General features: G+C 45.1%; 1 non-coding gene across 1 annotated transcript; it reads left to right on the top strand.

Annotated features, from left to right (window-relative positions):
- The first annotated feature begins 7,151 nt into the window (after positions 1-7,151).
- TRNAW-CCA lies at positions 7,152-7,223 on the top strand. Its single transcript has one exon. It is a non-coding gene; the product is annotated as a tRNA-Trp (tRNA).
- The last annotated feature ends 12,708 nt before the right edge of the window (positions 7,224-19,931 follow it).

Genomic DNA, 19,931 nt, shown 5'->3' with positions numbered 1-19,931 from the left:
CAACGTTAGCGACCACTGCAATCATACAGCCCCCGTGGAGTGAATAATTAATACATTCATGAGAATTGAAAGCCAGGTTTTACCCTGGACCTCTGAACCCTCTCTTCGTTCCCAAAGGGCTCTCCATCAAGAAATCTGCGTGGGTAGGCAAGTGGTCGAGTCAATTTAAAAGTGTTAACAAAATGTTTACCTTTTTATTTCTGCAAGCCCCTCTTCAAAGCCAATGCATCTAAGACACACCCAGCTTCTTCCCCTCCCAGATGTAAAGGCAGTGCCTCATTTCTTCATTCAGAGGTGCCACTTGCAGTGTTGCTTCATGTTTGTTCCCTTCTTAGTGGTGATGAGGCAAATGAAATCATTTGATCATAAGATGTCATAAGGTGTGTGATATTATGTTGAGCATCCCAATGGGAAACAGCTGGGAGAGTGAGTGCCTCATTTAACATGAAGACTTATTATAAAAATCTGCATGTATGGTACAGCAGTGTACTAGTGGTCTTCAGGGCCCTTAATTCAGAATTTGATGGGGTCAAAAACATTCCCTACTAGGCCTTGGTCCTTACCTTTCCACCCCAGTGTTTGAACTATGAACTCTAAGATACCAGAATAATCTGTTTAGCACACACTGCCCCCCCAAGTAAAATGTCTGCCTCCACATCAATGATTCCCAAATTGTTTCCACTTAGAAATGTTTTCTGTGTTAGGAAAAGTCAGGGACTGGATTGGCCCCAGACTGGCAGACTTTTCTCAGAAACTCTGCAGTGTTAAACCTACAGCTGAGGGATGGGGTAGTTGAGGAAAGTCCTTTGATGGAGAGAAGCCTGAGGTTATATCAGAGCTTCCAGCTTTCAGAATTTCTGCATTTGAATCAAGTGATTAAAGTCAACTAGTGGATTTGGGAACACAAGCTAAATGAGGTCAAGTGACACTAAGCCAGAGACAGCCCCTAGGCCACCGTAAAACACCCACAGAAAACTATCAGAACAGGGATATTCTAGGAACCCACACTAAACCGCCTTGACAGCCTTCCATCCTGGCTCAAAGCTTCCTACAGAATATCACATACAACTTGCTAATCCCACGACATCCATTGAATGGCTACAGCTGCACCTACCTCCACATGTGGGTTCCTTTTACTGGGTGGGCGTGGGTAGATGTGGACACCAGCCTCCAGCTCCATCTCATCGCTGGGAGGGGGATGAGAGGGACTCATTCACTCCTACTAAGTGGTAAAGCACAGGGGCCTGCCTCCACCCTGAATGTGCTTATAAAGACCCATTAAAAATCATTTTTAAAAAAAGACCTGTCAAAAGCTGAAAACTTTTCTGGACTGAAATTCAGTTGGCATTTCAGGCACATTGGTCCTAGTTGTTATTGGGGAATGAGATTTATGCCTTCTCATCCACTGCTACTAATAGGTCTTTGCACTTGAGCTGATTGTCTCTGAGGAAAGTTCAAGGATTCACTGGAAGCTGATAACCACAGTCCTAAATTTTCCAAGTTGCTAACACCAGGCGGAGTCTTTGATTCCACAGTTGTTTGCTGACTGCAAAGTTCACTTCATTTTGAAAAACTGGGAATGCTGTCCTGGGATTATTGATAGATGGGGCTGTACTGTGGGCCAGGAGAGCTGGACTCCAGTTGTCCATTCAGCCATCACCCATGAACTTGGACTTTACGTCTCTGGATTGAAGTTTTCTATTCCTACTGGGTGAATGATGCAAGGGTTGGTGAATTGTGCCTCATGACGACAGGGAGAGTTATGGTCCAGGATCACAAAAGTGGTGACCAGCCAATCATCCCCCTGGTAACTTTTCCAAGCCCTGCTTAAAACCCTACAGTCAGAAGGATCATGAGGCCGGGAGTTCACCATCCATCGTTATTCAGTCTGAAAATCAAGGTCAAGCAAACTGGTCCCTTTCTGCTTCAGAGGAAGTTTCCATCCTCCCTGAGAGGTCTTGCGAACCTGCGGTGCCCCTTGACAGGTGTCCCTCCACATCCGAACTCCACACCTGGCACTCTGTCCCCAGCGGGTGGAGCTGGACCACCGCAGCCAGGATGATGGGCAGAAGGGAAAGTCCCTCCAGCCTCGCCTGCTCTTAACTGAGTCAGTAAACAAAGGACAGCCATAGGGGACACCTCACGTCTCTTCACCTGGCTAGGCCAGAGTCAAGCTCAATTCGGTCATCTTTCTCTCTGATTCTGCCCTACGCATTGGCTGTGGTTTGGCCGCACACAGTGGTTTCCCCTGCACTGCAGCTGAGAAGCCACCTGGGCGGCGCTGGTGTCTAGAGGCCCCGCCCGGTGACTCCCCTGCCCACTCCGGTCTCTCTCGGGCAACCACGGGCAGCATATTAGACCGAGGGTCTCGCACCATCCATTTGCAGAACTCCTTACTCACCCTCCCCCTTAGCAATTTGACTTCTAGGGTCACTGTGATGGGTGTACACAAACACGGTTTCTGGAGACTGAAGTCATCGGCATCTCGTGCATTCACCCTGCCTGGGGTTCACTCCCCAGCACAGTTCTGGCTTGGTCAAAGTGGCCCCCACCTCACTCGCATCCTCCGGGCTTTTTACCCATTTGAAGTCTGAGACTTAGTTGAGATCCTTTGGGCCCCGAGACCTCTAATCATTCGCTTTATCGGAGTCACCCGCGTATTTCCTGCTAGAGAGACAGCTGCTAGACGGTTCTATCACTCCCTAGGCCCTGCATCAAGGCATGACCGCCGATTTGCACTTCAGGGGCGCTCGTGACCTCCACGGAGTTGATTGATCACCTTTCTGGTCCTAACACCAGGCGCTTCTCCACCTCCAGGGCGTGGTGAGCGATGCTGCAGCGGCGCGCCCTGGACAGCCTGGATTAGGGCGGGGAGGCCGGGATCCCACCTCCGCCCGCCAGCGCTCTGCCCTTCACCTTGGCGAACCCTGCGCGGCTTTTGTGCACCTGTCAACGTTTCAAGCCCAGCCAGGTGCCGAGGACACATCGCCACCAAACCTACTCCCTACTCTCAACACCGGCCACTCGGGCCCACAGGGGACAGTCTCCTCCCCGCCCCGCCAGGCGCCCCGGGATGGGGATAGGAAAGAGGGCAGCGGGAGGGACACACCCCCCACCCCCGACTTCCAGCGCCGGCGGCTGGGATGAGAGCCGGAGTGGATACTTGGGTACTGAAAATCAATAAATGAATGTTTCTCTAATAAAATTATTTTCCCTAAAACCCCGACATCTATAACCAACCTCCTCTATGTTCTTCTAGCTTCTATTCCTCCTTTCACCTGATACTCTTGCCTAATAATTCATTGAGAAATAGATCTCATTAGGCGAGAGAGGAATCGTCCTCCCGTCACCCGATAAAATAATATGCATAGGTTTCCTTCTTTGCTGCATTATAGAAGGACATCTGTCCCCCTCTCTCGCTAGAAAAGCCGAACCCGAAATAAAAGATTTAGATTGCATCCAGTCTCATTGTGAAAGGGATTTGCTCTGTTAGTTACATCTTTCTTTCCGGCCTCTTCAAATTCTACCTTTTCAATTAAGCCTCTCTTCAGCATGCTAACATAGGCTTTTCTGTCTTAAACGTTCTATTTTGCCACATTGCCCTCTTCAAGACTCCTATTTCTCTGGGTTACTTTGGAGTTAAACTTCTAATTTTTTTAAATCGAAGTATAGTTGATTTACAATGTTTCAGGTGTGCAGCAAGTGATTCAGTTATACAAACATACATCTATTCTTTTTCAGATTCTTTTCCGTTATAGGGTATTACAAGATATTGAATATGGTTTCCTGTGCTATACAGCAGTTCCTTGTTGTTTATCTGTTTTATGTATAGTAGTCTGTATCTGTTAATCCCAAACTCCAAATGGAGCTAAATTTCAAAAAGTGCTAGTCAACATACACTCAGAATTCTCACCTAACAGTCACTTTTTATTCCACTACACTTTTACTTCTCCCACGAAATCACTCCAAAACATTGGTCTTGCCATGGTCACCATTGACATCCAGAGTGAAAATCCACTGGACAGTCTAGTTACCATCTTACTGGGCGTTCTAGCAGCTGTCCAAGTAAATGCTCCTCTTGGCTCCTTAGAATATGCCTGGCTGAGCTCCTTTTATTCCTACTTCTCTCTTTTTTTTTAAAGTAATTTTATTAAAATATATATATATATATTTTTTGGCTGCATCGGGTCTTTGTTGCTGTGCACAGGCTTTCTCTAGTTGCGGCGAGCGGAGGCTACTCTTTGTTGTGGTGCGCGGGCTTCTCATTGTGGTGGTACCTCTTGTTGCGGAGCACGGGCTGTAGGCGCGTGGGCTTCAGTAGTTGTGGCCGCGGGCTCTAGAGAGCAGGCTCAGTAGTTGTGGCTCGCGGGCTGTAGAGCACAGGCTCAGTAGTTGTGGCACATGAGCTTAGTTGCTCCACAGCATATGGGATCTTCGTGGACCAGGGCTTGAGCCTGTGTCCCCTGCATTGGCAGGTGGATTCTTAACCACTGCACCACCAGGGAAGTCCCTCCTCTCTCTCTTAATGTTCCTTCGCAGAAATTTTCACCAGCAAATATTCCCCTACCTGAATTTTAACGTTTGAAGTGTGTCATAGTTCAATCCTGGGTCCTTTCTTTACATTGAATCACCTCATCTTTTTCTAAGGCTTTGCATATCAACTCTGGTAATAAGCCTCAAATTTCTACCTCCTGCCAGAATTAGGTATACAACTGCCTAGTTGACTTTCTGACTTGGATGCCTCCTAGACATCGCATATTAAAAAATAATCTAAGGGCTTCCCTGGTGGCGCAATGGTTGAGAGTCCGCCTGCCGATGACTCTGCCAATGCGGGGGACGCGGGTTCGTGCCCCGGTCCGGGAGGATCCCGCGTGCTGCGGAGCGGCTGGGCCCGTGGGCCATGGCTGCTGGGCCTGTGCGTCCGGAGCCACGTCTCCGCGGGGAGAGGCCCGTGTACGGCAAAAAAAAAAAAAAAATCCAACATTAAAATCTTGTTCTTTCCCCTCATTCTATCTTTATTCTAAGATTCCCATCATTTTAAATAAATTGTACCACTGTTCACCTAGTTACTCTATTCCAAACTCCAGAGGCATTTCCTCACCATTTATCTCCTTGCATCATGAACAATCCAATATAAGTCTTGTGCATTGTTCCTCCAAAATAAAACTCCAAACAGTGCATTTCTTTAAGTTTTACTACTACCCTAGTAGTTTTAACCTTCTTTCTCCCCTGGACTATCCCATTAACCAGTTGGGGCAGGCAAGGATTAGGCTATGTATCTGGAGGTTTCGGCTTCAGCGAAATTTGGGGGCAGGGTGGACGTTTTATTTTATTTTTATTTCTGGCCACGCCGTGAGGCTTTACGGGATCTTAGTTCCCCGACCAGGGATCGAACCCGGGCCCCCTGCAGTAGAAGCCCGGAGTCTCAACCACTGAACCGCCAGGGAACTCCCTGTTATGTTATCTTTAAATCGATCCTCATTAAAAAGAAAAAATACATATATGTATAATATATATTACCTCTCTATATATCTTAGTAGGAGATACATCTAGAGATCCTTTACAACCAGTAACTCTATATCTCTAATATAAAGGGACACCAGTACCACTTGCTATAATTTGAAAATAAAATACATTCTTAAAACAAGTATTTTTCTTCGTGTTGCAACTTTAACTGGGTCCGTCCAACCTCTGAGAAATACCGAGGAGTCTGACGGCCTGTTCTTCAGCCACTGCAGCAAATTCACTGCGGGGCATACAGTGCAAGCCTTGCCGTGGGTGTTCTTTTATAAATGACATGGGCCCTTCTAAATGTCTTCGAGGAGGCCTGGATATGGCCGGGGGGGGTGGGTGGAGAGGGGAGAGTGATGCCCTTCTGGAGCCCAGTATAGAACCAGAGGTCCTCGAGTCTTCAGTGTAAAGCATCCTCAACCAGGCTAGTCTGACTGCCTAGGGATGTGACACACAAACGAGGGAATATCTAAACTATTCTTTGTTCCCAACTCAAAGTCATCATTCTGTTCTGAAAACTCGGAAATGGAAGGTTCCGGGTTACGCCAGCAAGGAAATGGAGAGATCAGCCTTCTACTTCATCCAGGAGGTCTTTGTGATGCCCAGGTCGGGGACTCTGGCTGTCACACGACTCCCTGTGTCCAGAACCTCCCGGATGCCGGCTCCTCCCCACTCCACTCTGCCCAGCGAACAAAGCGCGAAATCTGTTATCCCTGGGCACCTCAACCGCGCAACCACAAAGCATTGATCTCCCCTCCCCCACCCCTCTGTTCTTTAACCTGAAAGATCACGTGGGGCGGCAAGATGTACAGAGCCGGGTGCCTGCAGGCGCTCAGCACTGCTTATTGTAGTGGTTTTTGTTTTGTTTTGTGTCTGATGAGATTTCTACAATGAATATGTTACTTTAAAATTTTTTTGTTTTTTTAAAATTTTTATGGAAATACAGTTGTTTTACAATGTGTTAGTTTCAGGTGTACAGCAAAGCGATTCAGTTTTATATATATATACACACACAAATATATAAATACATATATTCTTTTTTAGATTCTTTTCCATTATAGGTTATGACAAGATATTGAGTATAGCTTCCTGTGCTATACAGTAGGTGCTTGTTTATTTTATGTATAGTAGTGTGGATATGTTAATCTCAAACTCCTAATTTATCCCTCTCCCCTGAATATGTTATTTAAAAAAAAAAAAAAAAAAACCTTCTAAGCGCCCTTTTGGTAAAGGGAAATAGTGTTCCTCCGCAGGTGTGACCCACGTGCAAATCCTCCCCGCGCTCCACATGCAGAAGCCCTGGGACAAGAGAACCCGGAGAGCTGATCACCTCACCCTGCCTCCCCGGTGAGCTGAGCTTCTTATTTTCCAGTCTCTTCCCAAACATCGTTCCTTTAAACCTCCGTAGGGGAAGTGGGGTTCCCGAATTACCAGGGCGAGTATCCCCTGAGCCCTCAGCTTCCCGCTTGCTTCATTTACATTTACGTCTCGCTTTGAATAGCCTCGTTATAAAAGGGACAAAGAACTCACAGTCAATCCCAAGCCGTAGTGAGTGCAGTAAAAGAAAAAAATTCTGGACGCTGCACCTGACAACCGCTGAAATTGTCCCTCTAAGGCATAAAAAATAGGGCTAGTCCGAAGACCTCGTGGCGCAACGGTAGCGCGTCTGACTCCAGATCAGAAGGTTGCGTGTTCAAATCACGTCGGGGTCAAGGTTGTGTCTTTTACTCTTGCCCCAAGGGATAGATTCAGTAGTGAACAAAAATAAACAAGCGTCTGTCTGCGGGCTCCCAGGCGTGGATTTTCTCCTTTTCTTTAGTCCAGAGAAACTTCTTGTGAACAACTCAGCAATGGACAGGCACTTAACAGAAAGATAAGGATGATCTGAAAGGGAGGAAAAACCCAGGTGAGCCGAAATTTAGGTCGTTCCATCCTTTTCCTTATCAGGACTAAGCTTCAGGTAGGACATCAGAGGACTTCAGATAGGACATTAAAACGGCATGAGGAGACTTTGTTAACGAATTCACTCTGATGTGGACGTAGTTTTATTGGGTCCCCAGAAGGGTATGGCACAGTCTCTCTGGGTTGATATTTGAGTCATCTAGATGAAGTCAGTTTCCCTGTCCCCCCTCCCCATCTCAACTGCCACCACCAGACTTCATGATTTGAGCTTCCTCTGTTAAAAGCCCCTGAGCTTTGTGGTTAAAGAAGTTGATTCTAAGTTTATTATGTTGATGACCGAGCTCCTGAGTTCTATGGGAGTGGAAAGCTACCCTGGCATTTACCACGTTGTCACTTAGGATTCATTTAAATGCATCTCTCCTAGAGGATATGAAACAATCAAGTTCCAGATACAAACCAGTGGTCACGACCTCAATAAGGAAAAACCCAGGCTGGCAGAAATGAGGACGATTGCAGACTTATCAGGATTAAGCTTTCACTTAATTAATTAAGCCAACCTCAACCCCCTTCCATTTAAAAGTCTGTCCTTTGCTGAGTTCAATAAATAAATAGATAGGTAAATAATTCTCTTTTAGGGAGTTCCCTGGAGGTCCAGTGGTGAGGACTCTGCGCTCTCACTGCGGAGGGCCTGGGTTCAATCCCTGGTCGGGGAACTAAAATCACACAAGAAGCGAGGCAAAAAAAAAAAAAAAAAAAGACTCCTTTTTGAAAGGTTGATTATTGGTGAAATCTCAGAATTGAGGGGTAATATCTACTTGGATACCAAAGTGATTTGAACCCTCAACCTTCTGATCTAGAGACACATGCGCTACCTTTGTGCCACGAAGCCACAAATGCTGGTCTGTTTCGGATATTTACCACATGCTAACTTCCTCACTTCTCCCTTGCAGAATTCAATGTTTGCTCTCCATGCGTCCAGAGGGTTTGGGGTTCTCTCTGCACTTCTTGTCTTTACATCATGGGCGTGTAGAAAGCAAGGTGGAAAGGTGGAAAAAGTAAAGGTAGGGGTTAGGGGAAGGGGCTCGGAGAACACTTGCCTTCGCCTGTTAAAGCAGCTCGCGGTCCCTGGCGATTTTAAGGCTCTGGCCATCCTCCAAACTGCGCTGGTGGTCCAGCCCCTTCTCCGAGACCGAGGTTCCTGCAGCCACTAAGCCAGAGGAACGTGAGGTGGGACCGCGAGAGTTCCCTTTGTCACAGGAGCTCCCTAAGGATCAGGAGGCGCCAGGGGGAAGTTCTACCTACCCAGGGAAAGCGGGAGGGAAGCGCATGGAAGGCAACGCTGAGGTCAATCGTTTTCACTTGGGGTGAGCGCGCTTTGGGGAAAGTCCTGGACCCACAGCTGGAGCCGGTCCTACTGCGAGGACACGAAAGTGGCCTGGGGACCAGACCTGTGCTCTCTCCTCCTTCACATTCCTGGATGTGACCTGCAGGACTGACTCTCCCCATGTCATCTGTCTGGATACGGTCGTGCTTGACCCTCCCTCCCTCCCTTCCGTACGTCCAAATGTCTGAAACTTACTGACCTGCAGCAATGGCCGTGCGGGTCTTCTGTAAACAGAAACAGGGGCTCTGCTCGGGGAATCCGCTGTCTGTGCGGGATGCTTCTCCTCTGAAGGTTTTCTCCTCTTTAGAGTAACCCTAAGAGCAGTCATAATAATTTATTTCCCAAACATTTGCATAATCATGACAGGATAACACACACATGATGTTCTAGGATGTCCAAGCACCCTTCCAGGAGCTGGGGACGGGTCAGGGGATAAAACAGATCAGGCTTTCAGGGAGGCCCCAGTCTCATAATTTATCTGAAGAGATTCTGACATGTGACCAGCAAAACACAAAGCAGAGACTGAAGAGACGATGTGGGGACCCTCTTCCTCCAGCCCTTCACACAAGAATGTACTTGAGTCACACCTATGAGGAAGAGTGTTTTATTTTGCCCTATTTTGAAAAGAAGGCAATTACTATTTTTTTCTTTTAAACAGTAAAATATGCTCTTTAATAGAAAATTTGTCGATACAGGACATGGTGATGAGAAAACTTAAAATGACCCAAATTCAAACATCTCAGAGAAAACCAAGACTCTTGCCATAATGTGTAACTTCACTGGGATTTTTCTGTCTATATGTCCTTACACATCATTCTCTTGTAAAAATCTTCATGTAAAACAATTTCCCCTGTGATACTACACTAACAGATATTACCTATAAATTTAATGTGTCTTTTAAAACATCTCTATTGACATATAATTCACATACAATATAATTCACCTTTTTAAAGTATACAATTAACAGCTTCGGGTATATTCACAGACTTGTATGGTCATCACCACAATCCATTTTAGAACATTTTTATAACCACCAAGAGCAACCCTTTACCCATTAGCAGTCACTACCCATTTCCTCACACCCACTGTCCTGTCCAGCCCTATGCAATCATTCATGTATCTACTTTCTGTCTCCATAGATATGTCTATTCTGGATGTTTCTATAAATGAAGTTACACAATATGTGACCTTCTGGGTCTGGTTTCTCTTACTTAGATGTTTTCACTTAATGTTTTCAAGGTTCACCCATGTTGTAGCCTGTGTCACTACTTCATTCCTTCGCATTGCTTAATAATATTCCATTGTATGGATGGACCTCATTTTATTTAATTTATTATTTATTTATTTTTTGGACCTCATTTTATATACATATATTCATCAGTTGATGGACATTTGGGTTGTTTCCAGTTTTTGGCTACTGTGAATAATGCTGTATGGACATTCACATACTATAAGATGTTATGTGGGTATATTTTTTATTTCTCTGGGAAAAATACCTAGGAGTGGATACTGCATATTATTAATGGTTACACTGTATTTCATCCAACTGGTATAAAAATTTTCTTTGCCAATTTACCATGCCATTAAAATTTACTTAAGTGTTAAAGATATATATATATATATATATATAACTGAATCACTTTGCTGTACACCTGAAACTAACACAACATTGTAAATTAACTATACTTCAATTTTTAAAAGATCACAATTTAAAAAAAAAAGGAATAATGGCATTTAACAAGCAGAGCCAAGTCCCCTGAGTCTGCCCACCATCAGCATTGAGATCCAGGCCTTAACACAGAGAAGCACCGAACAACAGAACAAGAAGAGGTCCTAGAGATGATTTATTTCAGAATTTTTCATTTTACAGTTCACAAAGTCAGTAGTAAACAACCTGGAGTATTCCATGGATTCTAAGACACCATGAAATTATAAGATGCACCATTATTTTTTGTGCCACCAATAAAGAAAAAACACTGCCAACTAAATTATGACAAAATATTTTATTATCACTCTGACCTTTTATTTCATGTTATTAATAGATCCCTTTTAGACTTACTTGTACATAGTTTTAATCAAACATTTAAAATGATATGACTCTTGTACTCACATAAAGAGGAAAATAACATGCTTAAGGCCTTGCTAAACTCTTCGCACTCTGAATCCTATTCTGAATCATTTTTCCGCTCAGTGTTGTCTGTGCCCATGTTTTTTTCACCCAGTATCACTTTCCTTGTCACCAAGAATATTGTAATAAAGCAATTCTTAAGTATGTTCCACTATTGTCTCTGGGATTTTCTTCCAAGCTGTTGACACCCATTCTGGTGTGTCTGTGTATACATTAAATAATAGAAGAAAAATGTATGATTATAAATTGTGGCAATTCTGTGGAGAGAAAGAACAGAGTTCTGCAAGAGAATTAATTTGAATTAAAGGGAAGGAAGGGGAAGGGAAGTCTTCTCTGAAGAAGTGACATTTGAACTGAAATCTGAAGGGTAACTAGAGGAAGATGTTCTAAACAGAATGTGCAGACTAAGGGAGAGCAAAAGTTTGGGATGTGAGATACTAAAAAGCCCATGTGATCTGAGTATAAAGGTAGGAAGGTAGCCACAGATAATTCAGGATTGGCAGAGCCAGATTATGCAGGGTTTTTGTAAACTGTGTTAAGGGGTTTACACCTTATTCCAGGGCAGAGGGAGCCACTGAAGCGTTCTAGGAAGAGTGACATAAACAGATTTAATTTTTAAATCTTCATCTAGGCTGCTTTGAATAGCACAGATTGAAGAAAAGGGAGATTAGATGTGGAGACTGTTCAGGTGACTATGGTAATTTGGACTAGAACGGCAATTGAAATACAATGGGTTTAGGCTCCCCTGGTGGTGCAGTGGTTACGAATCCGCCTGCCAATGCAGGGGACACGGGTTCCAGCCCTGGTGCGGTAAGATCCCACATGCCACAGAGCAACTAAGCCCGTGCGCCACAACTACTGAAGCCCGCGCCTAGAGCCCGTGCTCTGCAACAAGAGAAGCCACCCAATGAGAAGCCCGGGCACCGCAAGGAAGAGTAGCTCCCGCTTGCTGCTTAGCCCGCGCGCAGCAACAAAGACCCAACGCAGCCAAAAATAAAAATAAATTTATTTTTTTTAAAAAAAGAAAGAAAGAAGACGGGTTTCCCTGGATTTCTGTGAAGAACTAGAAGCTAAAGCCCCGACTGTTTCTGACACTGTGGGAAGAAGTATCTTTTATCTTGGTTGATCTTTGGCTCCAGGGAGTGGCCCTCCCAGTATAGTACTAAGGTTCCTAGGTCCGCACAATCCTCCACTTCAGAGCCAACCCCCCTACTTGCTTCTTTCTCACATCTAACTTTCCTTGTGAACTCATTCCTAACCATGCTTCTTCTTTTATATCTCTCCTATTAGGACAACGGCTGCTCACCCGTGACGATGCTTTCTAAATCAGCCAAAATGCTTTCAAGAAAATCAGCACTAGCGCTCGGTGTCCAGATTTGAGGCTTTATTATAAGAAAGAATGAGAAATACTAGGAAAAAGACTATGTGTCACAGGTCCCCATCGCCCACTCCCAACGAATAATCAGACACTCAAATCACTCTGAGCTTTTAAACAACAGCTTCTCAGTTTATTCAGAAAAGAGACCTATCAGGTGGGGAATGATCTCCATTTCGAGGCCGACAGGAAAGGCCCGCAGTTCCCCCCCCTTGTTCTGCAGGCGCTCCCAGGACAGGAACCAGTGTCCCCGAGTCCTCTGGGAAGTGGAGTCCTTCCGCCGGGACCCCCGACCCGGCGCGGTGGCCTCCAAGTGCGCAGATGCGACTCCAGACGGAGCCTCGGGCTCGAGCCTTTTGTCTCCCCGCAGCTCCGTGGGTCCGGAAGGCGACTGTGTCCGCCCCTCTCGCCCCTCCCAGAACGCAGCCCGGCCGGGAGTCTAGCCCTGGGGCGGGAGCCGGGTCCGCAGCGCGTCCGGGGGTAAGAGAAGACCGGGTTAGAGGCGCGGACCTCCGCGGCCCGCCCGTTGGGCGCGCGGCTCTAATGCCTTCCACCACAGCGCGGGCCGGGCTCTCAGGTCCAGGCCTCCTCAGGGTCAGGGCTGGTCCCTGCCTGCGTCCCCGTCCCAACCGCGGGAGCTCCGCGAACTCCTTTGGGGTATTTCCGGCTGGGTAGCTAGCCGGCTTCGGGAGCCTTGTTCTGAGAGAAGGGGAGTCCCGGAAGCGAGGTTGCCGCTAAGCGCTCTGGGAAATGGAGTCCGGGAGCCTGAAGGGGGCGTGGCACACCGAGGGATTCTGGGAAGGGGAGTGCGGAGGCCCGAGGGCTCGGCTTCCGAGGAGAGCGCGAGTGCCTCTCGTTGGTATTAGCTTTACATCTTGTCGCTCCACCTAGATTCTTAAGGTTCTGAACTTTGGGGACAGAAAGAAAAGAATGGAGTCCGTGTCTTACTCATTCCCCTTCTGTGCTTTGCTCTATCAGAGTTTTTGGGCCTCCCTGTATTTGGGGTTCGACTCAACGTGGAAGGGAATCCCGGCCTGTATATTTTCAGGGTCTTAATGCGTAAGGAAGGGCCCCATCTATCAATTGCCTGGTGTTTATGAATAGGAAGAGATAAGGCAACTGTGGGAGCCCTGCTTGCAGTTACTGCTACATTATTCACAGGCCAGCTAATGGCCACTACTGTGCTTGAGGGTCTTATGAGAGTTTGTGCACCGTCCGGAACCAGGTGTGTGACTGAAGCTTACAGTTCACTGCCCCGGTGCTCTCCTGTTTTTGCTTCGGTGTGGAATCCAGTGACTGACCTTAGTACTCCAGAGGAGGGTCTTCCAGCTGTGAAGGTTGATTTAGGCTAAATTATAAGGGTTCTAAGCAAAATAATAAGCCTCCTAGGAGTAGAGGTAGAGGGAGATGCCCCAGGGAGTAGGAATCAATTCCAGAGAGGGGAAGGCTTACCCCAAAATCTCTCTCCAGAGCTTTCGGGTAGAGCTGAATGATATACAAAGAAGCAGACTATATATTGCTGGAAAGTCCGTGTTTATCTCATCTAAAACAGTGAATAAGGAGGGAGTCATAGCAATAACAGGCCAACAAAAAGAAGCTGATCATGGATTATCTGACCATTGAAGTTGAAGAAAAAGGTAAGAATTACAGAAATAAACATAGAGTTGAAGGTGGGGACAAGTGGAGGAAATACCCTTGATGAGAATGAAGGTTAGTTGCCTCTGCATGAAAGAAAAGGGAAGCAGACATATGTCAGGAGAAGGCCCCAAAGTAGAGAAACTCAGTAAGGTACCATGTTTGGAAATCCATGAGTAGGCTCCTTGTATAGCATCCCCCTGTCTCATCTTCCTCTTTCCACATTTCTGTTCTTATCCACATTCCCTTCCCTCTGAATCCGTGGAAGGGAGAATATTCCATAGTGCTTGCTTTTGTGACAAAGAACACGTCATACTTTTCCACCTCCATTAGATTGTTCCAAAAGGTTGAGATATTATGGGTCCATGAGTTTAACTTTTTGGTCAAAGCACTTTCATGTTATTGTCTTTATCTGAGCTTTTTGAGTTAAGTGGAGTAGGCCTTATGTACATAATTCATCTGTCTTGTGATAACTTTTGTCCTAGTGAATTTGGAAGTGGGAAGGTATAGTTTATCTCCTTCATGGTTTTTTTGCTACTCCTTCCAGCTATGACTACTGAGGATGCTTCTCTGCCCCAAAAACAGAGCACAGAAGAAGTGGAGCCTACTGTAGAGCCCCTTCCTGTTGAGTTCCAGGCAAGTTTGAGTTTAATCTCCCTCCCGTGAAATCTCAGCTTGGTGTTCATAGTGTGTCCTCATTTCTTTCTTTCATCTTGCTTCAGAGGTTCATGGAAATCCCATCTGGAGGACTGAATGAAAGTGAATTTTCCTTGGAAACTCAAAGCTCTGGGAAGAACTCCAGTTGGAACTTTAAATTTGGGAGTAATCTGTGTGAATGGTATTTTAAACTATGAAACTGTGATCACTAAGGGAATAAGTATAGATGGAAAAGAGGTGAGATCTTATTACTGAGGCCTATAGCTTCCAACACTTCCAGGTCGGGGGAAGTGGAGCTAGCAAAGGAGACTGAGATGATGTGGCCAGTGAGGCAAGGGGAGGCCAAAAGTCTGGCATCCTGGTAACCAGTTGAAGAAAGAGTTTCAAGGAGCAGGGGGTAATCAGCTGTGTTAAATGCTGCTGCTAAGTCAAGTAAGATGAAGCCTGAGAATTGAAAATTGGATTTTAAAATAGGAAGTTCATTGGTGACTGCCAAGAACAATTTCAGGGAGTGGTAGGAGAGAAAGCCTGATTGGAATGGTTTCACAAGAAAATAGGAAGAGAAAAATTGGAGCCAGGGACTACAGACAGCAATTTTGGAGAGTTTTACTCTAAAGGAGAGAAGTACGGTGATAGCTGGAGGGAATAGTAAGACCAGTAGGTTGGTTTTTTTTTTAAAGATGGGAGAATCAGCAGATTGTTTATAGGAATGTAAGAGCAGATGAAAGAGTAGATGCCTAAGGGCTGTCTCTGGGGAACTCCAATATTTAGAGACACTTTTCAAACATTACTTCATTGATTTTAAATTAATAATCCTGTGAGTTACAGGTGATAATCTATTCTATTGAATGACTTTACCAGAAAGCATTCTCCAATTAATTTTGGTCAACAAAGAACAGTCGCATGACTGTCAATACAACAAGAGTATGAATCTTAGAACAGTTGATCATTTTCAATTTCAAGTCAATAAATCCACTCATTCAGAGCAACTTTAATTACTAAAGGAGAACTAGAAGTCATGACCCTAAGTACAGAGAAAGAAGAAGCGTCTATTAGAGTAGCATTACTATCCAGTATATCAAGCTGAATTTCTATAAAATCTCAGAACATTCCAGGAATCAGTATAAATTACATTTCTGAGACTTATCCCATCTATAACATTATTAGTAACTAACATTTGTTTGTCATTCAATGGTTACTTTATATTCAATTTATTTAGTAATATATGTAAGAGACAGAAGAGCATAATTAAGAGTATAGCTTTGGGCTTCCCAGGTGGCGCAGTGGCTGAGAGTCTGCCTGCCGATGCAGGGGACACAGGTTCGTGCCCCGGTCCGGGAGGATCCCACATGCCGCGGAGCGGCTGGGCCCGTGAGCCATGGCCGCTGAGCCTGCGCGTCCGGAGCCTGTGCTCCGCAACGGGAGAGGCCGCAGCAGTGAGAGGCCCGTGTACCGCAAAAAAAAAAAAAAAAAGGACAAGGGACTTCCCTGGTGGTCTAGTGGTTAAGACTTCGCCTTCCAATGCAGGGGGTGTGGGTTCGATCCCTGGTCGGAGAGCTAAGATCCCACATGCCTTGTGGCCAAAATACCAAAACGTAAAACAGAAGCAGTATTGTAACAAATTCAATAAAGACTTTAAAAATGGTCCACATCAATGCAGTGGTTAAGAATCCGCCTGCCAATGCAGAACGTGGGTTCAATCCCTGGTCTGGGAAGATCCCACATGCCTTGGAGCAACCAACCCCGTGCGCCACAACTACTGAGTCCGCGTGCCACAAGTACTGAAGCCCATGCGCCTAGAGCAGAGCCCATGCTCTGCAACAAGAGAAGCCACCGCAGTGAGAAGCCTGTGCACCGCAACAAAGAGTAGCCCCCGCTCGCTGCAACTAGAGAAAGCCCGTGTGCAGCAGCAAAGACCCAGTGCAGCCAAAAATAAATAAATAAAATAAATTTATAAAAATAAATAAATAAATAGAAATGGTCCACGTCAAAAAAAAATCTTAAAAAGAAGGACTAGAGCTGATGATTTAAAAAATCAAAAGTAGTTGTCTTCATGTGATATAAGTGATTTTTCTGTCCAATACTTTTTCAAAGCTGCCCAATCTCCACCTGTGTTTTCATCCCTCTCTCCACTTCCTCAGTTACTTTAATGTTAACATTTATTCTAATCCTGTCTGCTTATCCTCTTCCCTGGTTAGTCTGTTCAGTTGTCCATTTTCTCAGGTGGAGCATCCTCATGTCTGACCTTTTATTGTGCCTCATATTCATCATTCTCCCATCTCTATTATTCACTGAAACTTTGTCATCTGCCATTGCCATGAGGCTTTCTCTAAGAACATTCAAATAAACATTTTTAATAGGCATCATTTTAATTTTCTTTAACTTCTTGCCACCTCAGCAGTTTTCTTTCTCTCGGCATGGAGAGCACAAACATTTGTACCTTTTATTTATTTCAGATTCTGAATCTATCCCTGAAATGAAAGTGTCCCTTTCAAAGCAGGAAGTTTGTGAAGAAGTATCATCTGAAAGGGAGCTGATAATAGGAAGACTTACAAAGGATGATTCCTGGAACTTCAGATTGGTGAAAGCCTGGGAATGTGGAGGCACATTACAAAGACAGCAGGGAAATTGACAAGTCATAATTAAACTCAAGAGAAACACTATGGAGGATTGTAATGAAATCAGGGAAGGTTCAAACACAATTAAACATCAGAAAGTTTACTCAGTGAAAAAGCCTTGGAAGTGCAGTGAGTGTGGCAAGTCCTTCAGTTACTACTCACCAGAGGATTTATCCTACACCAGAGGATTCATACAGGAGAGAAGCTCTATGTATGTTCTGAACGTGGAAAGACCTTCAGCTGGAGCTCGTCACTTATCCAGCATCAGAGAATCCACACTGGAGAGAAAGCCTATGAGTGTCATGAATGTGGAAAAGCTTTCAGTCATCATTCAGCCCTTATTCAACATCATATCATTCATACCAGAGAAAAGCCCCGTGAGTGCAACGAATGTGGGAAGGCATTCAACCAAAGGACGTACCTTATCCAACATCACAGAATAGATACCGGAGAGAAACCCTGTAAATGCAAGGAGTGTGGGAAAGCTTTCAATGACACCTCATCCCTTATTCAACATCAAAGGGTTCATACTGGAGAAAAACCCTACGGATGTAAGAGTGTGGGAAAGCCTTTAGCGACAGGTCAGGCCTTACTCAACATCAGAGAACTCACACGGGAAAAGCCGTATGAATGTAGCGAATGTGGGAAGGGCTTCAGTTACTGTTCAGCTCTTATTCAACATCAAGGAACCCACACTGGGGAGAAACCTTACAAATGTAATGAATGTGGGAAAGCCTTTCGTGACCACTCAGCTCGTGTAGGACATCAGAGAACTCATACTGGAGAGAAACCATGTAAATGTGATGATTGTGACAAAGCCTTCAGCCAGAGTTCTCCTCTTGTTCAACACCAGACAATTCATGCAGGAGAAAAACCCTACAAATGTAAGAAAACCTTCAGTGTGCATTCAGCCTTTCATCAACATAAAGAAATTCATGATGAATAGAATGCAGCAAATTCGTGAAATAATTATGTATTCTCTCCTGATTGTATAGAACTGCTCTAAATATTACAGGGCATATTACAAAAACATATGAGGCTATGTCACACAAAAATTGACCATCTTCCTTGAAATGTTATTAGGTATGGAGGAGGACAAGAGGTACATGTAAATATCTCAGTTACAAAACCAAATGGCTGAAGCAGTGAAGAGAATTTCTAGGGGAGCACAGAAGGAGAAACTCTAGTTTGGTCAGGGAAACAGTAAGGAACTGAGCATCTAATATCAGTAGAAAAAGTAATGAGAGGAGCAGACTGAACATTGTTTGAGGCTGATGGTTCTATAAATAGTAGTTTTCAGCCTGAAGCCAAAGTGGGGGGGATCAGGATCCCAAAGAGGAAGATTACCAGGAAATAAATAAGAGAGGAAATAAAAAGAGGAATAAAAAGAAATAAGAGGGGGGAAAAAAAGAGAGGAAAAAAATCTAAGCCCAGAAAATCTTCCTTTTCTGTGTCCCTACAGTCTATCTGTTCATTTGCACATTTGCAAACACTGAAACCAATATTTATTTACCTTGGATGCCCATTGAAATCACCCAAGAAGCTTTAAAAACAATACTGGGTTCTAGGGAATTCCCTGGCAGTCCAGGGGTTAGGACTCAGCACTTTCACTGCCATGGGCCCAGGTTCAACCCCTAGTAAGGAAACTACGATCTTGCAAGCCATACAGTGTGGCCAAAAAAAAAAAAAGAATACTGGGTCCCAGCACCAGAGTTTCTGATTAAATTGGAGTGGGGTGTAGCCTGAGCATTAGGAATTTTAAAACTTCTTGGGGGACTTCGCTGGTGGTCCAGTGGTAAAGAATCCACCTTCCAATGCAGGGGATGTGGGTTCGGTCCCTGGTTGGGGAACTAAGATCCCACATGCTGTGGGGCAACCGGGCCTACGCAGCACAATTACTGATCTTGCATGCCTCAATGAGAGAGCCTGCATGCCACAAACTACAGAGCCCACATGCCCTGGAGCCTGTGAGCCACAAGTAGAGAGAGAAAACCTGCATGCCACAGCTAGAGAGAAGCCCGCGCGCCACAACGAAGATCCTGCGTGCTGCAACTAAGACCCGATGCAGCCAAAAATAAAATCAACAAATAAATAATAAATAAATCTTTTAAAAAAACACAAAATTTCTAGGGTAGGATGGACCTGGAGATGATCATACAAAGTGAAGTAAGTCAGAGAGAGAAAGACATATCATATGATATTTATATGTGGAATCTAAAAAGAAATGATACAAATAATATTATTTACAAAACAGAAACAGACTCACAGACATAGGAAACAAACTTTTGGTTACTAAAGAGGAAAGGTCGGGGTGGGGAGGGATAAACTAGGATTTTTTTTCTTTTTAAATTTTATTTATTTTTGGCTGCATTGGGTCTTCAGTGCTGCACACGGGCTTTCTCTAGTTGTGGCGAGCAGGGGCTACTGTTCGTTGTGGTGTGCGGGCTTCTCATTGTGGTGGCTTCTCTTGTTGCCAAGCGCGGGCTTCAGTAGTTGTGGCACGTGGGCTCAGTAGTAGTGTCTCGCGGGCTCTAGAGGGCAGCCTCAGTAGTTGTGGTGCATGGGCTTAGTTGCTCCGCAGTGTGTGGGATCGTCGCGGACCAGGGCTGGAACCCGTGTCTCCTGCATTGGCAGGCGGATTCTTTACCACTGCGCCACCAGGGAAGCTCCCATTCACATTGTAGTGCAGCCACCACCATGGTCCATCTCCAGAACTTTTTT

This window comes from Phocoena sinus, chromosome 15, assembly GCF_008692025.1.
Source record: "Phocoena sinus isolate mPhoSin1 chromosome 15, mPhoSin1.pri, whole genome shotgun sequence".
Classification (NCBI taxonomy): Eukaryota; Metazoa; Chordata; class Mammalia; order Artiodactyla; family Phocoenidae; genus Phocoena; species Phocoena sinus.
Note: the sequence above shows the minus strand (reverse complement) of the source record. Positions and strands in the feature narration are given on the sequence as shown.